A 21,533-nucleotide genomic window follows, 5' to 3' on the forward strand; every position below is an offset into this window, starting at 1 on the left:
TTCCACAACCCTACAAGAAATATCAAATCTACCCAACACTACTAGTCAAACTCAAGAGTGTAGACCACAAAGACTTCACGCATATATCATTTCAGCAGCCCTAAGGGCAAGATCTATCTCAGTACACAGATATGAAAATCACTTCATTTAAAGTGGAAATATAACAACAACAAAGAGATTTTAAAGCTTCATTAAGCATGCTAAAATCAACATAGCATCTAGTGTTGTTGTCCCAATAAATCAACATACTAAAACAACCCTGAAATTTGTTCAATACTTGAAAAAAAAAAAATTGGAAATCACAAATTTAGGACAACAGTGGCACACTTCATATTATTAGAGTAATGAAGATAAAGTAAAATACCTCAACTCATCCAATGTTGGTACAACAAGTCCTTTCAGTACATCCTGAGCAAGGACTCTTCAATACATCCTTAACCCTAGCCAGGGCTTCCACAATCACTGCAAATTTGCAACCCTAACCAACATTACAAAGGCCAAGCAAGGCATCCCAACAAGCTCTACAAGCCAATCCCTTGAGCTTCCAAATAGGCCATCATCACACCAACTATCAAACCCCAAGATCTCCCACTTGCAGTTGTATCACATAAGCTATTAGAGCGATTCACACACTTGTGACCCATAAGCTATAATACTCAACACTTGCATCCCACAAGTCAAGGAACCCTAGTGCTAGTATCCCACAAACATTAATCCTTGTTACAAGTGTAATACATGATCTTCCAAGATTTTCCAAATAGCTAGCATCACACCAACTATCAATCTCTAAGATACAAAGTAGTTACTCTTAACAAAGGCACTTTCCTCCCTTTATATATGCTACAATCCTATGCTAAGTCAAGCAACCCTAGGCTAAGTTCACAAGAAACTAGCTTAAGTCAACAAGGAAAGCCCTAGATGGAGCTCTCCTCAGAGCAAGGTGTCCACATATCACACTATGGTTTTTTTGAATCCAAGGTGGTCACCTTCCAAGCTAGGTGTACACATGTCAAGTGCTCCTCCTCCAAGATGGTGCAATCTCCAATCAATGGTCCTCAACTCAAACTGTGTGTAAGGTGGTAACATGCTTCAAGGGCCAAGCACCCAACCTCCAAGTGCCTAACACCCCCCTTCAGACTAGTTACTCCACATGCCAAGAGCCAATGCTCCTCAACAAGTGCACCCTTGTAGAAGATGCCAAATGCACCACGTAAGCCAACTACCACATCAAGAAGTGTGCCTCCCTAGCAGTGATCCCAAGGAAAGCATACATCCAATCTAAGCTCTCCAAATGTAAGTAAAAAATAAACAAAGGGGCTAGGAAACCACAAGCCCTATACATACCATGAAAAGTGCTTTCCTAGCTAGCTGAAAACACTTTCAGACCAAAAGTTGTTACTATTATCCACATCACCAACAATAATAACACAAAAATGGAAAACCCCTTGCACACAAAATAAAGAAAAATCTCCTCTTACCAGATGTGCCTAGACTTGTGCGTCCAGTCTTTCAATTTTCCATATGCTTGCCACATCCTTCCAAAGCTTGCCTCTTCTAAACCGTTGAACTATAGCATCAACCCAATTGGATTTGATCTCCTATCACTATATTTTCTAGAAAATGCATGTTTACAAGGCCTAATAGAACCAAAATCAACTAAATTGTTCATAGATGATGGATCAACAATCTTCTAGAATATTTTACTAGTTTGAATATTCAAGAACCTTTTGCATACTTAAAATATTTGTAACGCTGCAATACAAATCACCCATGTTACATCAAAATTTTAAAATTTAAAGCTTAATCAACAGACTAAACAAGAATAAAATTGTGATGTGTGGCAGTTCTGGAATTTTTCTATGGTTGAAAGTGAATGGAGCATTCTCACCCATTAAAATCTAGCACCATGCTTCAAACTTGTAGTAGAAAGTTGAAATGAAAACACTAAAGAGAATCAAAGCAGGGAAAATTTTAAGGATGGAAATTTAACTTACATATTAGAAACCTTGGTGAATCTTTTTACTCCATAATATGCAAACTATAAAATGATTAGTGATATTTTAGTGAAAATATTCAAACTTCTAATGATTTTATATTATCTTTATAACATTTTGGCGATTTTTAAGGTAAAATAATTTGTTCTTATAAAATTTGGGCAAATCATTTTTAGGAAAAAATGGGAATTGACGAATCCTTTTTTTTTAGAAAAAACATGGAAAATTAGCCCATCTATGAATATTAGCCCCTAAAATTTTCCTTGAATGAAAGGGAATTTTATGACGAGAATGCCTAATCCTAAAAACAGAATCACATGAAAATATTGTAATCTTTCCTTCATGGGTGAGGCCACAGGAAATTAACATAGCCCAGCCATAGTCATGATCATTGGTGTTTTCCCTTGTAACTATCAAATTGTAATAAAATATTTATTAATACAAATAAGGCATAGATTGAAGTGAATTAGGAAAGTCTTTTAAGACATTGGTTTCAAGTTTCTCTGCAATTTACTTAGGGAAAAGAAAACCTCTATATGTAATGTTTTAAATCTTGACATTTTAAAGTAATTGAAGGTAATGAATGGTCTTTTCAACTATAAAATCCCTGTGGATATTGGTATTGCAGGAGTTTGAAGTTTTAAATGACTTGAGGATTGAGATGGAACAACTGCAACAAGGAATGATAAACATGCAACACATGTTGGAGGCTTGCATGGATATGTAGCTAGAATTGCAGCGTTTTGTTAGGCAGGAAGTTTCTGCTACTCTAAATTGTTCAAGCCAAGGCCAAGGTGAGTATGGTCTATGGAAATATGATTATGAAAACTGAACATGTTAAGATTGGGGTGAGGTATCCTTGTACTAGTATTAGTATAAAAGAAAGGTTGAATCAATCTTGTTGAGATTAATTATATGGTGAATTTAGCAACACAGTAGGGGACTCCTTGAGATAGATATCACATATAGCAATTTTTTTTAGTAGACTTTTGTTGAACTCTAGCTTGAGAAAAGACAAGATATGGTGAATTGTACTGAAAGGAACACAGATGAAAAGTTATGAGCCTTGAAATAGTAAGCAGGGGGGATTACAAAAGTATATTTCAAGATAGATGAATTGAAAAGCACATGCAAAACCACATAATAACGAGAACATGAAGGAGATTACAAAAGACCTAGATAGAACAATGGATATGACATTTTATGGCCTAAAAGTAGTAGAAAACAAAATTGAAATGTTTTTGTCTTTTAAATTAGGAAAATGGATGCCAGATATTTTGATGTTTATGCTATTTTGAAGTTAGGAACATAAACAATTTTAAAATTTTATGAGCTCTCTAATATTTTTGCAAACACCTGCAGAAGTGTGTTGTGATTTTATGTTGCATGTTTGTTTTGTCCTTCTATCCTTTTTCTACATGACTCAATCATTAGAAGCTTTAATAGAATTTTAAAAGAATTGTTTGATTAGTTAAATAAGAGATCAATATTTTTACTACTACATTTTGCGAGAAACATAGTTACAAAATATGAGAAAATACAAGTAGGAAACACAACTCATATTATAAGCTTTTTCCATATGGGGTATCCAAGAACTAAGGTTCTTGATGGATTATCATATCCAGAATATAATGCATTGATATATAGAAGATATAGAAAGCCAAATCTGAATTGAACCTCAAGTTTATGCTAGGAAGGGATTTGGAAACATAATTGTCATGATCTTGTTTGTAAGTCCTTATTTTGTAACCATTCATAGTTAACCTAAAACTAAATGTATCAGCCATGCATAAATGGTTAAAGATGCGTCATAGGATTAGATTAATGACCACTAGTGGGCTCATATTATGATATAATACTTGCAAATATCACTATTTCAAAACATTCTTTGGACTTTTTATTGGATAATAGGATTTAGTAGTTGTTGTGATATCTGTGTCAAGGATTTTAAGAGAAGCTAAGCTAGACTAGGTTAGGTCCAAATATATGACCACTCATATGGTTGTTTTAGATTGATTTATGCCAAAAATATTCTCCATCTTTATTGTGGATTTGGATTCTGGAATTATTAATTTCCTTCCAGGGTTGCATATATGTGAGGTTGTTGATATTCTATGGATATTGCATTATTCTAGTAAGAACCGATGTTAAATAATTGCTGCAATACAGACTCTATATATAGAAAAAAATCCCTATGTATATGCTATATTTCACAACATTAACAAATGATGCTTAGCTCATTGGTCTACTCATTATCACTTCTTATTTTCATTGCTTGCACATTTGCTTTTCTGCAAGTATATAAGGGAGACACTCACAATGGCATTAACATACCTCCTTCAAGCTCTAGTATACAGGGAAAAATAGTTTGGTTTGGGGGGAGCGAGCTCCTTATTTCAAGTGCTTAATATTTGTCCCTAGGTAGTAAGAAAAGTATCAAATGTGAACTTGGGGTAGTTGAATGAGCCCTACACTTTAGGTATATGTAGTAGTTCACAAGTCTATTTTAGCTTGAAAATAGTTTTTTTTTGTGAAAATGATGAAAATGTAATAGTTTATTCTCTCCTATATTTTTTATAAACCCCAAGTGGTTTTTATCATCCAAATGTAAAATTAGGTAAAAGTATAAAACATATTTGATAAAAATATTTATGTCGGTTTGTATTTATAGTGTCTATCTAGCCTACATATATAAAAAAACGGGTATCTACCAATCTGCTCATAATTTATCCATCTTTCTAATTATTGTGACAATCAAGGTAGTAATGAAGGCTCTTGTTGTGAAAAACGTTTGTTGTTGGTATACACATTCATGGGCATGTGTGTTTTGAGAGGTGTTAAGTAGCTCTTGAATTCTTTCTATATTTTTCTATTTAGAAGTATGGATATGTAGATATTTTATTATAGATAAAGGTCTAGGCTTAGATATATATATATATATATATATATATATATATAGATAGATATATTTATTTATTTACTTAGCATAAATATTTATTTTATTTGAGTCTACTTGTGATCATTTTTTATTTCACGGGCTTCTTTAAGATCTTGTAGATGTTACTATAAAGTTGTTGAAATTGTAACTAGGCTTGGTCTTCATAATGTATATTTATCATTGATGTATTTTTTATAATTTTTCAAGCATGTTCTTCATGCTAGAGTCACATCCTTTGGTGTTTCCAAAAACTTCAAATGTCTAATAGTAAGGTTGGAGTTTCCTACAAGAGTCATCTTCCTTATACTTTGATTTTTTGGCAACTTTAACCCTTCAAATATTGCCCAAACTTCTTTTCTGTTATTAGTTTTTTCTCCTATCCCCCAAGCACAACTAAACTCTATATTTTCTTTGGGGTTGATGTTAATACCTTATGCACCTAACAACCTCTCATTTTTTTAATAGGAATTGGTAAATTATTTTATCAAAAATGGTTGTAGTGGAACTAAGAACATTGTAAATACATATGTAAAGTGTACAACATTCAAGTTGTCCATAACTGTCCAAAAGATTATACAATGTCACTTATGTTATTTGAATTATTTTTCGAGATGTGTCTATTGCTAGAAATCCTATGAAAGACACCTAATATACTAATAATTTTAAGAGACACAGCCAAAAGAAAGGTGTGGTGACTTGTTGCTTCATCCAATCCCATGTGGATGAATGTCAGTTCCTATTTTTCAATATGCATGGCTTATATCATCTAAATTTTTGTAATCTAATCCTTGTTTTCCCCATAATTTGAATTCCTCTAGTTGTAATCCATTGAATGAGCATGCTTGTTAATGTTATCTACCAAACTTTTGAGGAGATTGCACTTTATCTCTAGAGTAGCTAACTGTTGTTTGACCTACAAAAGGGTATTTATAATTTTTGTGATTTGCACCATACCTTGTTGCTTGAATTCATTGAATTTGGTAATGAGAAAGAAGATGGAAGCTTTTTTTCCTTGTAGAATATCCTCATGAAACCTTAAAATTCTCCTTAACTTCAATAAGTCATGAAGCTTCATAATGCTCGAGGACTGGAGGCAATGGGACTAAGGGATAACATGCTTCTAGGCTTTGTGTTGAAGAGAGAATAGAATAAATTCATGGGCTCCAAAATGACAACACTTTTCCAACCAATAATGAGGCTTTTGAAATCAGAGAGCAATGCTATGTTCCAACTTATATCACAAGTGGAAAAACGTTTCTCCAAATGCAGAAACTAAACAGAGGGATCATAATCTCAAGACAATCCAAATAGAGGACACATTTGAAGCTACAACACTAAACCATTATTGAGTTTGAAAGGACACGAAATGGAGTTAAGCAAAAAAACCAGGGTGCCATAACTAGTGGCGAGATCCTAAGAAATTGTAAAACAAATATTCAAGATATAACCCAAAGCCTTACAAATTTTGTCGATGAAAATAATCTCCTCAGACCCAAGGTATTAATTTCTTAGGATTACTGCTAAAAGGGAAATTTTTGCATGAATTTGGGCGTAAAACAAGACCACAATCTCATTCAAACTATGTTGAGATTTGATGAGGATGAAAGGGCTGATATGAAATTATTCCAGTGGAAAAGATTAGAATTCCAATATAGTTGTAACTAGGGAAATCCTCCTTGTTCCAATGGTTTTCATTAGCTACTGCTTTGTATGGAATGTATAATTATTGAAGCTCACACTTTCCCATAAGGAAGTACCTAGACAATTGCTAAGAATGGGAGGATATGCCATGCTCAATTTTTCACTCCTTTAAATGCATGCTACAATTCTTCCCAATAATTGATATCTATTTCAAAGCTTTGTTCCTTTAAAATCTTGATAACTCATTCAGAAAATAAAATGACAGACATTCTAATAGAAATTTGTTGGCATTATGGCACAGGTTTGGAGCTATGGCATAGGTGTTGTCGTTGATGGCAACTCTCTTTGTTAACAGATCTCAGTTCAGGCTTTCAGAATGAAGGAAAAGACATATACGCAGGTTCATGTAGTCGAAGATGCGTATACACGCGGGTTAGACATTACAAAGGCGCATATGCATATACACGCACTTTCACACAAGGAAAAGCGCGTATATGTTGGAAAACTTACCTTTGGTCCGTGGTAGTTAGTCCTTGGTACTTGAACCTATGGTTTTGGACCATGGTATCTCGTCAGAAGTGTTGATCCCAAGTATTGGGCCCGTGGTATTGTGTTATTATGGTTTTGGACCGTGGTATTGAGAAAGGCCTAAGACTATAAAAGAGGAAGGAGATCATTTGGAAAAGTATCTTGGGAATCAATTGAATATCTAACATGTGCTAGATCTGAAGCTTTTGTGATTGGGGTTATGGTGCAGATCTGGATCTGAATGAAGGAGGAACCTAAGCGCATAAAGAAGGATAAGATCTATTGATGGGTCATAATCTTTAAATCTTAAATGATAGTATCTTTGTATGATTTTGATCTGTTCTGTGAGGCGCACACTTGATCTATAAATCTAATAATCTAGGTTATTTAGCATTTGACTATTTGAAAGAGTAAATTCTCCTTTATAGATCTGTACGCAGGTTCAGTGAAGCGAAGGCGCGTATACACACAGGTTCAGTAAAGGAAAACTGCGTATACGCAGGTTGCTCCAAACACAGGAGCGTATGCACACAGGTGTCAGGTTGTTTAAGTAGCGTATACATATTTTATTGTGATCTAGCTGCCTCTGTTTGTTGCTGTAGTGTTCTGGGTTCAAAATTTGGTATATGGTTACTGTTACTGTATTCTGGGTACAGCTGTCAGAGAAGTGTTTATTGTGAATCAGTTTTGTTCGGTGGAAAGGAGATTGGTTGAAGCAGAAATCTTGATGATTGATTGATGTTCATGGATCCAGTTTGAAAATTGATGAAATGAGCGTGGTCCCTGGAAGAAATAGAAGGTTGTAGCCTTCAGTAGGCCAACACCTACGTACTAGTATCTTGGCTAGTACAAGAGCTAAGGGGGTTGTAGCTCCCTTCCAGGAGAAGCTGGAAAATGAGAGAGGGTTGTAGCTCTCTGCAGGTTGTAGCCTGCGTACTGGTAAAGGACTGCACCAATACATTGTAAAAGGAAGTTTCTAATTAAAGAAAGATAGAGACAAATTGCAGCAAGTGGTTTTCACCCACATTGGGTTTCCACCTTATATCTTGTGTTCTTGTGTGTCACTGTCTTATGTTCTGTTTTACTGGTCTGGTTACTGTTTATTTCACTTAGATACACAGATTAATAATCAACATCTGAAAGATAAAGTAAATCATAAGCTTGCATTGTATACGCGGGTTTCCTTCTACATAGTTGCGTATATACGCAGGTTTTACTAACTGAAGTAGCGTATATCCTCTTATTTTTAAAAGGGAATATTTGGCTTGATAATACTGATTCACCCCCCCTCTCAGTATTATTTCCAACAATTGGAATCAGAGCAGGTCCTTCTGAAGAAGCTTGATCGCTTGGAGGAAGATCCATCATCATGAGCAACTACGAGAGAGAAGCATCTATCAGGACACCGATTTTTGATGGGACAAACTTCGTATATTGGAAGGTAAGAGTTACTGCCTATCTTCAATCTCTTGGTACAGAAGTCTGGGATATCATCGATACAGGGTACACTTTTCCATCGGCAACTCCTACAGATCCGGCTGAGAAGAAGAAATATGAAACAAATGCAAAGGCAGTCAATACCCTATTAGGATGTCTATCTCAATCAGAATTCGTCAAGGTTATGAAGTATAAATTCGCAAAGGAAATATGGGACAAGATTGTTCTGAGCTATGAAGGAGATGAACAGGTAAAACGAGCAAAACTTCAAACCCTCAGAATTCAGTATGAAAATCCTAGAATGCACAATGATGAAAGTGTGGCTAAATATTTCCTTCGTGTAGATGAGATTGTTAATTGTATGAAAAACTTGGGTGAAGAAATAAAAGAGGCTGTTGTGGTTGAAAAAGTTCTAAGATCTTTGTCCCCTAGGTTTGAATCTAAAATTTCTGCAATAGAAGAAAAAGAGAATCTACGAAACCTTACCATGTCACAGCTGCATGAGATTCTAACTGCTTATGAAATGAGGAAAGGAGGACCATCGGACAGGAGAGAAGTTGCTTTCAAGGCTTCAGGCAAAGGAGACTACTATGAGTCAGGACACGTGTCAGAAGAAGAAGAAGAATCAAATTTTGTCAAGAATCTTCAACGGGGTGCTGGAAGATTCCGAGGTAAGTTACCTTTCAAATGATTTGCTTGTGGAAGAGTCGGTCATTATGCTGCCAAGTGTCCTCATAAGGATAAGATTGACAAAGGGAAGGAACCTGTTAGATGGAACAAGAAACAAAATGCAACTAAGAAAAGTTACTACACTCATGAAGACAGTGATTGCCTATCAAATAGTGACGAAGATGAATGAGGTAATGATTATAAACTTTTAATGGCTTTTGAAGATGATGATTACATGGATGCTATAGATGTAGATGGTTTTTATGAAGAGATTTCTAGACTCAAAACATGTTTAGAAGAAAAAGATATGATCATTGATACTCTTCAATTCCAACTTGATGAAAAAGAAAAATTTCTTGAGAAGTTAGAATGTGAAATTGTTGGCCTTAGAAAAGGAATTGAGAAAACAAAGGCTCTTAATCTTAAATTTGTTAAAGGATCTGAAACTCTGGATGAGATTATCAATGTATAGCGTTCTCCACTAATCAAGACAGGTCTGGGGTATAATGGAGAAGCATCTCAAGCATCCACCTCAAAGAGTTATCTTGATGCAGCAAGGAGGAATGAGCAAAAGCCCAATGCAGATCACCAGGTAAAACAAGGATGAATTACATCAAGAATAAACAAAGACTACCAGGTAAATTAGGGACAATCCATCTTAAGGGTGAACAAAAGCTACAACGAGCCACTGGTAAAAACTTCTCAATTTGCTTCAAGAATGGATGAAAATAGAAACTACAATCATTTGGCTAGTAGATTTGATAATCGCAGAAGTTTCTTCAATGGCCAATGTTTCTCTTGCCATAACTTTGGTCACAAAGCAACTCAATGTGTTGCCTATAAGACAATCATGACTAGAGAAGCTCAAAAACAAAGAAGTATGATTAGGATTACGAAAAGGACCTATAACAACTTTTCAGCCCTTGAAAATGAAATTGAATGTTCTATTTGTAATAACTTCGGTCATGAAGATTCTGAATGTAGGAGCAGGTTTCGGTAGACAAAGGAACAAGCCTCAAGCACCAGAACATGGAGAATAAAGGAACCACAACCAAAAAGATGTGGGATAGATTTTTATGCAGAAGGACAGGAAAATCTATGGTACATCGACAGTGGATGTTCGAAGCATATGACAGGTGATAAAGAAAAACTTGAATCATATAGTGTTTCAGAAAAGGGAAAGAAAGTTTCTTTTGGAAATGATACCCCTGCAGTCATAAAAGGAAGAGGCACTGCTCAGTTGAAAGAAAAGGTCAAAGCTGGAAATGTTTTGTATGTTGATGGCTTGAAGCATAATCTACTGAGTGTCAGTCAGATGTGTGATCAAGGAACCGAGGTAATATTTTGATCAAATGGATGTAGTGTTCGTGATCTTGATACAGGAAAAACAGTGATCAAAGGTAGAAGAACTCCAAATAATTTATACATATTTGAAGAAGGACAACAACAATGCTATTTGAGCAAGGATGATGAACACTGGTTATGGCACCGGAGGTTGGGGCATCTAAGCTTTTCACAAATAAGAAAAGCATGCAAATACCAGGCAGTTCGTGGTCTTCCAGATATCAAAATTCCAGACAACACAATATGCAAATCATGTCAGTTTGGTAAGAAAACCAAAACTAACTTCCCTGAGAAGGAAGGATCAACTAGCAGGCCTCTTGAGCTAGTCCATACAGATGTATGTGGTCCATTTAGGACAAGGTCACCTCGAGGAGAAGAATACTTTATATTATTCATTGATGAATTCTCCAGGATGGTTTGGTTAGGACTTATGAAGCACAAAGATGAAGCATTCGAAAAATTCAAATCGTTCAAAGCCTTGGCTAAAAACGAATCAGATCACAAAATTAAGTGCCTCAGGTCCGACAGAGGTGGGGAGTTTACCTCAAATGAAATTTTCGATTTCTGTGAAGAACATGGAATAAGAAGGGAATTCTCTACAGCTAGGACTCCTCAGCAAAATGGAGTGGTGGAAAGGATGAACAGAATGGTCCAACAAATTGCTCGTGCTATGCTTGATGAGTCTGGAACTCCCGCAACCTTCTGGGGTGAGGCTGCATTTGTTGCGGTTGTTATTCTCAACAAAAAAAATGTCCGAGTGAACAACACTCAAACTCCTCATGAGCTCTGGTATGGTGAGACTCCTTCGGTAAAGCATTTCAAAATTTTTGGAAGCAAATGCTATATTAATAATAATGATGAACAGCTTGGCAAACTTGAACCTAGAGCAGATGAAGGCATTCTCCTTGGTTATTCTCCCCACAGAAAAGAATATAAGTGTTACAATAAAAGACTTGGAAGAATTGTTGACAACATTGATGTAGTGGTTGATGAAAAAGGATACATTCCTAGGCAAGTAAATTATGAAAATATTGAAGAGGATGAAGACTACTCTCCAAATCAGACTGATGATGAAGAAGAACCTCAAGAGGCACCAGAGGAATAGATAAGGATAGAAGAGAAGACTCCATCCAGGTATGTTCAGAAGAATCATCCAGAATCTCAAATTTTGGGGCAGAAAGAGGCAGGTATACAAACAAGAAGAACAATTGCAGAAGCCTCAAGCTATTTGGCTTTGCTCTCCTCCACTGAGCCACAAAATGTAAAAGAGGCATACAAAGATGAATGCTGGGTCAAGGCAATGGATGAAGAACTTGAGCAGATCGAAAAGAACAACACTTGGGAGTTGGTCCCTAGACCAAAGGATAAGAATGTCATAGGAACAAAATGGATCTTCAAGAACAAGTTGAATGAAAATGGGGAAGTTATTAGAAACAAGGCCAGACTTTTCTGTAAAGGGTATGCTCAACAAGAAGGAATAGACTTTGAAGAAACTTTTGCTCCCGTTGCTAGACTTGAGGCCATCCGAATGTTCCTTGCTCTCTCAAGCTTTCGAAAATTCAAAGTATTTCAAATGGACGTGAAATCAACCTTTTTGAATGGAGACTTAGAAGAAGAAGTGTACATTGAGCAACCAGATGGTTTCATTCTTGGGAACGATCCAAATCTTGTATGCAGACTTAAGAAGGCCCTCTATGGTATTAAACAAGCTCCAAGGGCTTGGTACTATCGTTTGGACAAATACCTTCATCAACAAGGTTTTTCAAAAGGATCAGTAGATATCAATCTTTATATAAAAATTGAAAATGACACATTACTAATACTTGTTGTGTATGTAGATGATATTATCTTTGGCAGCAATGAATAAGCTATGAGTCAAAGCTTTGCCTTGATGATGCAAAAAGAATTCGAAATGTCTTTGCTTGGAGAACTGACATATTTTCTTGGATTGCAAATCCAACAAAATGAAGGCGGTATCTTTTTGTCTCAAACCAAGTATCTCAAGCAGATCTTGAAGAAATATGGCATGGAAGATGCAAAACCAATATGTACCCCCATGGTTACAGGATGTAGCCTCAGTGCAAATGATGAATCAACAACAGTGCATCAACCAACCTATAGATCTATGATTGGAAGTCTACTTTATTTGACAGGTACCCGACCAGACATCATGCATGCAGTGGGAATAGTTGGAAGATTTCAAGCAAATCCTAAGGAAACTCATCTTCAGGCAGTTAAGAGAATCTTCAAGTACCTTCAAGGAACTCAAACCTATGGCTTATGGTATCCTAGAGATACAGATCTCACACTTCATGCTTATGCATATGCAAATTGAGCCGGAAGCGTGGATGACAGGAAGAGCACAAGTGGTGGTGCATTCTTCATGGGTTCCAGATTAGTATCTTGGTTAAGAAAGAAACAGAGTTCGATTGCTTTATCTACAGCTGAAGCGGAATATGTGGCTGTTGCATCTTGCTGCACTCAACTCCTTTGGATGATGCAGACCTTGCAGGATTTTCAAATCACTTGTACACCACCTATATCCATCTTATGTGATAATACAAGTGCAATCAACATTTCAAAGAACCCAGTCATGCATTCAAAGACCAAGCACATACCGATCAAGTATCACTTTCTCCGGGAACAAGTGTTGGAACAAAAGGTCAAATTGGAGTATGTTCCTTCTAAGGAACAAGTTGTTGATATTCTCACTAAACCACTGCCTAGGGAAACTTTTGAATACCTCAGACAGAAGCTGGGGGTAGTTGATGCAACATCTTGTTGTTAAATCTTGTCTGGTTCAAAGAAAAATGGGTGTACACGAGTTTCCTGAGGAGGATCCGCGTACATACGTCGGTTTGTGCAGAGACAGTCGCGTATATGGAGGTTTGATGGATATCAGTAGGGACAGGCTCTGGTTGAAGATATTATGATATGGGTCTGACGGAGACCATCCGGCACAGGTTCAGGGGGAGCAGATAATCTTCTAATGATGCATTGTTGGCATTAACTTAGAAGCTTTTGGTTCTAAGCTGTTGTTGAGTTCAAGTGGAACAAAGACAGAGGGAGAACAGAAGGAAATCTTGGTTGCTGATCTGAATGGTGATTGACAGATGCTGCTGCTATCAGTTATTGGTGACTTTCATAAGTATTTCGTCTCTATGTCATGTATCTCTTTTGTGGTATCTCTTTTATGGTGTCAAGGTCATGTAACGGCCTATTTTGGTTTCCCCACTATGCCTGGGATGAACATGTAATGAACTTGGTTGTCATATGTAGATTTCTGATGTATCCCCACTTGGTTGGGTGATGGATGTATGTATTGAGTCTTTTGGTGATAGGAAGGTCTTTTATGATGTATAAGTCATGGTTCTTCTTGAAGAACATCTTTTTGCAGATCTTGCCTACAGTCAGGGGGAGCATGGTCAGCACAGCAGGGCAGAGATTTCAGCATGTACTCAGGGGGAGCACAACCCTTTTCCCTTGATGAAAAAGGGGGAGAATGACTTTGAGGATCTTGGGGTTGCCATCAAGTACAAAGGGGGAGATTGTTGGCATTATGGCACAGGTTTGGAGCTATGGCACAGGTGTTGTCCTTGATGGCAAATCTCTTTGATAACAGATTTCAGTTCAGGCTTTCAGAATAAAGGAAAAGACATATGCGCGGGTTCATCTAGTCGAAGATGCGTATACACGCAGGTTAGACGTTACAAAGGCGCGTATGCGTATACACGCATTTTCACGCAAGGAAAAGCGCGTATATGTTGAAAAACTTACCTTTGGTCCATGGTAGTTAGTCCTTGGTACTTGAACCTATGGTTTTGGACCATGGTATCTCGTCAGAAGTGTTGATCCCAAGTATTGGGCCCGTGGTATTGTGTTATTATGGTTTTGGACCGTGGTATTGAGAAAGGCCTAAGACTATAAAAGGGGAAGGAGATCATTTGGCAAAGTATCTTGGGAATCAATTGAATATCTAACATGTGCTAGATCTGAAGCTTTTGTGATTGGGGTTATGGTGCAGATCTGGATCTGAAAGAAGGAACCTAAGCGCATAAAGAAGGATAAGATCTATTAATGGGTCATAATCTTTAAATCTTGAATGATAGTATCTTTGTATGATTTTGATCTGTTCTGTGAGGCGCACACTTGATCTATAAATCTGATAATCTGGGTTATTTAGCATTTGACTATTTGAAAGAGTAAATTCTCCTTTATAGATCTGTACGCAGGTTTAGTGAAGCGAAGGCGCGTATACACGCAGGTTCAGTAAAGGAAAACTGCGTATACGCGGGTTGCTCCACACACAAGAGCGAATGCACGCATGTGTCAGGTTGTTTAAGTAGCGTATACATATTTTATTGTGATCTAGCTGCCTCTATTTGTTGCTGCAGTGTTCTGGGTTCAGAATTTGGTATATGGTTACTGTTACTGTGTTCTGGGTATAGCTGTCAGAGAAGTGTTTATTGTGAATCAGTTTTGTTCGGTGGAAAGGAGATTGGTTGAAGCAGAAATCTTGATGATTGATTGATGTTCATGGATCCAGTCTGAAAATTGATGAAACATGGTCCCTAGAAGAAAGAGAAGGTTGTAGCCTTCAGTAGGCCAGCACCTACAAACTAGTATCTTGGCTAGTACAAGAGCTAAGGGGGTTGTAGCTCCCTTCTAGGAGAAGCTTGAAAACGAGAGAGGGTTGTAGCTCTCTGCAGGTTGTAGCCTGCGTAATGGTAAAGGACTGCACCAGTACATTGTAAAAGGAAGTTTCTAATTAAAGAAAGATAGAGATGAATTGCAGCAGGTGGTTTTCACCCACATTGGGTTTCCACCTTATATCTTGTGTTCTTGTGTGTGACTGTCTTCTGTTCTGTTTTACTGGTCTGGTTACTGTTTATTTCACTCAGATACACAGATTAATAATCAACATCTGAAAGATAAAGTAAATCATAAGTTTGCATTGTATACGCGGGTTTCCTTCTACATAGTTGCGTATATATGCGGGTTTTACTAACTAAAGTAGCGTATATCCTCTGATTTTTAAAAGGGAATATTTGGCTTGATAATACTGATTCACCCCCCCTCAGTATTATTTCCAACAAAATTATGTCTGGTCTACAGATAGAATGATCTACTCTGATGCATACTTCTCAACCAAATGTTTTGTTCCAAATTTTTTATTTACATGTTGTTAAATCGCCTCATGTGTCCATTTTTATACAAGTAATAGAAAGAAGACACTTTCAAATAGAGAAAATGATGTGTCTTACATGGATTAAACCATTTATAGTTTAATTGCTACCCAATGACAACTTCAATACCCTTTATAACTTAAAATTGGACCATAGGTCCAAGAAGAAGACATATGAGGCATAAATACATTGCTTGTCAAAGGGTATTATGATATTCTAGTTTCATTGAGGTTGCATGCATTGATTACTTCAGGTAAAACTTGAATGATATCCATAAACGATTAGTAGAGAAAGGGAAAATGCAAACATGTTTTTTAAGGAAAATGTGGGTTGGGATTGCTCATTCATATATAATAAAGGGAAAATACCCACATTTTAAGTGTATGCTCATTAATGTGGACTGATATTTCTCCTGTTGAATATTCCTTATGATGGAACATAATAGACTCTTGTTACTATGAGGTAGGAAAAACATGAAAATTCTAGAAGAAAGAAAATGGATATCTGATATGAGCAACCAATATGATTCTTATTCCAGTAAATCTAGTAATGTTAAGAAAGATGAAACATTGGTTCAAACACAACATTCTAAACCCATTTAGGAGTTTGAAAATAGAAGATCACACTCTTTACTTTCTAAGTCATCTTCATTCAATAGTCATTCCGATTTCCATATTGGGAAAATAGACAATGAAAGTTTTGTTATCAAAGTAAAGATGACAATTTATTAGTTGTAGATCTTCCTGTTGTTGAGGGGAAGTCTTGAAGCAATGATAGATTTTCTTTTTAAATCATAATTCATAATTTTAATTAATCACAATTTAAATATTTATAGGTCTCATTATTTATTAAAAAATATTTATCATGACAACTAAATATAACTAATATTTTCACTACGTATAATTAAATAAAATTCCTACATAGACTAATAAGGAAATATATTAAATTAAATGAAAAATTTAATAATGATTATGCACATTATTATAGATTAAATTAATTAATACAATATTCAAATTAATATTTAGCCAGCTAAGTTTTTCCCAAAATATTATTCACTTAAATACATATAAATCATTAGCTCTTTTACATTAAATATTCAAGATATTAAGCATTCCACTGATGATGGAATCACTTTGAAGTTCAAAACGTTGGGTTAAAAAACTCTTTAACAGGTCATTCCACACTCTTTCAATGATTATCTTCCTACAGGCATATTTGTGAAGAATACAAATGGTATATCTCGCTATAGTAAAGATTAATTTAATAGCCTCAATTTTAAATGCAATATGGAAAAAGATAATTGAAGGTCTTCATCTAATGGAAATGGTAACTCTCAAGAAGAAAACAATGTTCACAAAGAGATGACAAGAAGAATATAAAAATTCACACATGGGGATTGACCATATGATCATCAAAGCAATGCATTAGAGCACAATGTTGAATCTAGAAGGAATGTTAAAGCCAATGGTGAAGAAAAACTCTTAGAGCTTGGTAAGTTCCACAAATCCTTTTTTAGTAATAAAATCAACTTATATGATCATGTGGTGGGTGTGATGATTTATGAGAGATCATGTGAGAGAGAAAAGGGTAAAATTCAAGGCAAAGGTATGGAGGACCGAACAAGCATTTTACATCTAGGACTTTTGTAGTTGGATTTAAAGGGAAACAAATATAGAGACATTATTCCTTAACTGAATCAATCACCTCATCTTCGTATTGAAAAACCCCAAGTGTTGGGATACAGGGAATGCACTCATCAAAATAGGGAAAATTGTAAGTTTTAGGTAGAGCATAATTATCAAAATTAAGTAGTGCACTTTTTCTATATGGTGTCTCAATTAAGGCTTATTCTTGTTAAAAAGGACTATTGATTAGTTGTGAGAAAAAGTAATACGAGTTTGTAGGTCAATCCTAGAGTAGAGAGAAATATTGATTGAGGTGGTCTTTTTGTACTCAGTCTACAGAAAATTTATGACACACCACCCAACATGGGTAAGAATTTCATTGGTACAAAAAATTTAAAGGGAAGTCACCAATAAATTGCTGAAAATGGTTGTTGGAAGCAATGGGAATTAATAATCCTCACTCCATCTTGTAAGGAATATTTGATTTGGATCCTCCAAGCCTATTTTTAAAACTATGTAGAATAAGAGGATAATTTGTTTCAACCAAGACTAATGATGAGACCTCATTCGCTTGTAGAGGCAAGTCATGAAGCAAATATTTTTTGTATTTATGTCAGTGTACAATATGCAACGCACATTGTAAGGGACAATGCTAAAAATTGTAGGATAGGTACACATTTAATGGATAGAAGAGTGGGTATAGAGGAGAAGAGCCACAACAACACTCATGTGTCATTCATTTAAACTTTCAGCAGATTTTTAAGGTTTTCTATAGCATCATGTCAATACAAAGGAAGCTATTTGACATCATTTGAATGAGTAGGTACCCTATCCATATTAGTTTATGGATAAATTGAAAGAGTTATTATGTGTGTTGGAACTGACAAAAGTGTGAGAATTATGCATTAAAAGTATGCTTAGTTTGAAGGAAGTCAGTGTAATATTATGGTCAATTTATAGCATGAAAATAGAGTCTTCAATCCTATATGAAGAAAACATCGTACAATACCATGTCCATACTATGTTTTCAACATATTATTATCATTAGGGGATATATATTTTTGGAATAATGTATTGCCCATATTTCAGATTTAGCATGACTTTCAAGAATATATACAGTGAATCACCTTATGAGGAAAGTTGTTTGAGTTGAAGGGAAATCCTTAGCACTATGATATTGGTGGAAGAAAATGCTTTCTTATTTGAGTCTTCATACTTAAATGGTGATCAGTTTAACTTATTTCAAGATGACTACAATTTAATCTGGTTACAATAGAGCTAGCACAACAGAGACAGTGATAGTCATAGAAATCCCCACCTATTGATATGTCTATCTATTTGAAGAGGTCTGATCTACCCTTATTGCATTTGTAGAAATATTGTAACAATACCATAAATCCATATATCATTGTATCAAAGTTTGAAGCCATGATAGCATATAGGGCTTAAATATCCTATTTCTTATATATATATATATATATATATATATATATATATATATATATATATATATATATATATATATATATATATATATATATATATATATATATATATATATATATATATGACATGGTGAGAATGTGCCAGCTCAACGAAACTGTCAAGAAAACCTACAACAGGGCAGTTTTGTTGGATTATGAAAAGACACATGAGACTCAGGGAGTCAATGATGATTAATCAATTGTGGTTCAAGCCTACAACTGAATTAAGGCCTTTAAGGTGTATGCAACATTGTGCCAACTACAGATGCAATCTCCTTGAGACTTCACAGATGAATAGGACACAAAAACCTCTAGGCATGAGAAATAACATAATTTCTTGAATCTCATTGTGGCTAAAATATCTACAACGATTTATATATTTTGGTTCATGATCTACTATACCAATTTGTAGACAAAGATTTCTACAATCACTAATATTTCATTTTAGCTATAAAATGATCCTTATAAGTGCATACGAGTGGTGTACAGATGGTAATTGACAATATGTTGGCATGGAAACAAGAAGTGAAGCATCTATTACCACATTATAATTTCAGTTGCATAGACGTCTTAGCTAAATATTTTGGGAGACCAAAAGGATGGCCTTGAGATAGGTGAAATAGTGAATTTGAATAAACTTATAGATACATGAAAAAATGTATTGCACAACATGATGCACATGAGACATCAATATGCTTAGGCTTTGTGGAGTAGTTGAGATGGGTTGTTGGAAGCCGAATTAGACCCATTTCTTCTGTTGGTGTAAATATTATACAACCAACCCTATATCTCATTGAAATCCTCTTTGGATGGTGGCAAAGGAACATTTAAACATAATTAACAACATGGAAAGTGTGCAATCCATCCTTACAAGGAAGATTTTCAATTCCTTTTAGATGATTGACTAGGAAATGAAGAATTTTTTCTATCGCATTTCTCACCATTTACAAGGCAATGTGAATATGTCAAGGAGTTCAAACCATCCCACCACGAGGATTTTAACAATGCACTTATGAATGTAGTTCATAAAATTTATATGGCCATGTAATGGTGATACTAAAATTATCATTTAGTGAGCAAACCAAAGCCACAAAATTGCAAGTGATCAATTTTGGATTTTGGAAATGCACTTGCCAACCAAAACAAAGTTTTTTAAACTTCTTTTTATCTCAATTTTAATTGTTTATTAAATTGTACACTAGTGTAATCATGGCATGTACTAATTATTTTTTGTCATTGTTCTATAGGTATGATGATTGTCATGCTGGATTGGGATGTCTATAAAGGTGAAGCGTATTCGATAGGAGGATCGATGTGTTCTAGAATAGACCCATTAGTTGGCATACGTTCAATGATCCTGTTACAACCCTAAAGTTTCCAACAGAATTCTTGAAGATACTTTCTGAAGCTATGAAACAACTGGGGACTTCAAATGACCAGATAATGTGGTTGACGATAGCTCTTTTACAATTTTCTCCCTTTAGGTTTTATGAACAAATTATTACATTTCTTAAATTTAGAATTAGGGAGCCAATTGATAAATGTATGGATATGATCTCCCTGTGGAATAGGAAGCTATTTCACTAATCTAGATAATGCTACATTTTCATGTTTGTTTTTCAAATTTACATGAAGTCCTAAGAAAACCGAGATTCTTCCCGTTATAAATTTTGGAAATATGACCTGAATTCATTCAGTTTTGTTTGTAAACATGCTTTTTCTTGGGAAGATAGTTCAAAAATATTTTCATTGTCAATAATTGTTCCACACAAACTAGAAGGTTGCAATAGTAGTGCTACTTTCCAACTTCATAAGGACCTCAGTATTTTTATTGGCATCACAATGTTTCCTAAAGATAAAATTGATCTAGATTTTAAAGGGATGACTCTATTTTATTTTTATTTCATATGTAAAAGCCTTAGTTTTTTATATTGAGAGGCAATTCTTAAGCTTCTACCCCCTCTGACAGTATGCATCGTCTTCCTCTTCCTAATGGGTAGAAACTTACTATTCTTTGACTATAATGTTAAATATAAGTGTCATTTAAGTCTCAAAATATGTCCACCACGTGAGGCACACAATCTTCTTAGTTTTGAATAATTTTATTTAGAACTACTATTGTTATAAGTACATAAATCTTACTCTAAAGTTTATGGTTTTATTGGTTTAATAATTAATTGTTAGCAAAATTTGGATGTCAGCAGGTACATGGTCTAGGAGTAGATCTAGACACGCTATGTTTAGGGCCTTGATATGTGATTAGGGAGGTGAGTATTGAATTATTATTATTATTATATATTTTTTATTTCTATTTTTTTAATTTACTTATTTATTTTTATTTGTTTATTTATTTTTATTTTTCAGTCAAATTGCTTTTCATGGTGGTGGATTGATTTGACAACATATTGTGATAATTTTCATAATACTATATGTGGGTGATTTCCTTGGACACAATTTTCTTGGCTGTCGACATGGATACAAAGTATGCAGCTGGCTTATTCTGATTGAATGCTACTAATCTGAACAATAAATTTACATTTCTCTTCCATAGGAGGATTTTTTTGGCATTTTTCATTATATGTTGGTTGAAATTCCATAAGTCTTTGAACTCCATTTTCTCACTGATGCATATGACGTACCTGTCGTGAAGTTTAAGCTCAGAGGGATATCTATTTTTTTTTTAGCCA

The sequence above is a fragment of the Pinus tabuliformis genome, chromosome 9 (genome assembly GCF_031772625.1).
Source record: "Pinus tabuliformis cultivar Carrire ecotype Pingquan chromosome 9, CPIR1, whole genome shotgun sequence".
NCBI lineage: Eukaryota > Viridiplantae > Streptophyta > Pinopsida > Pinales > Pinaceae > Pinus > Pinus tabuliformis.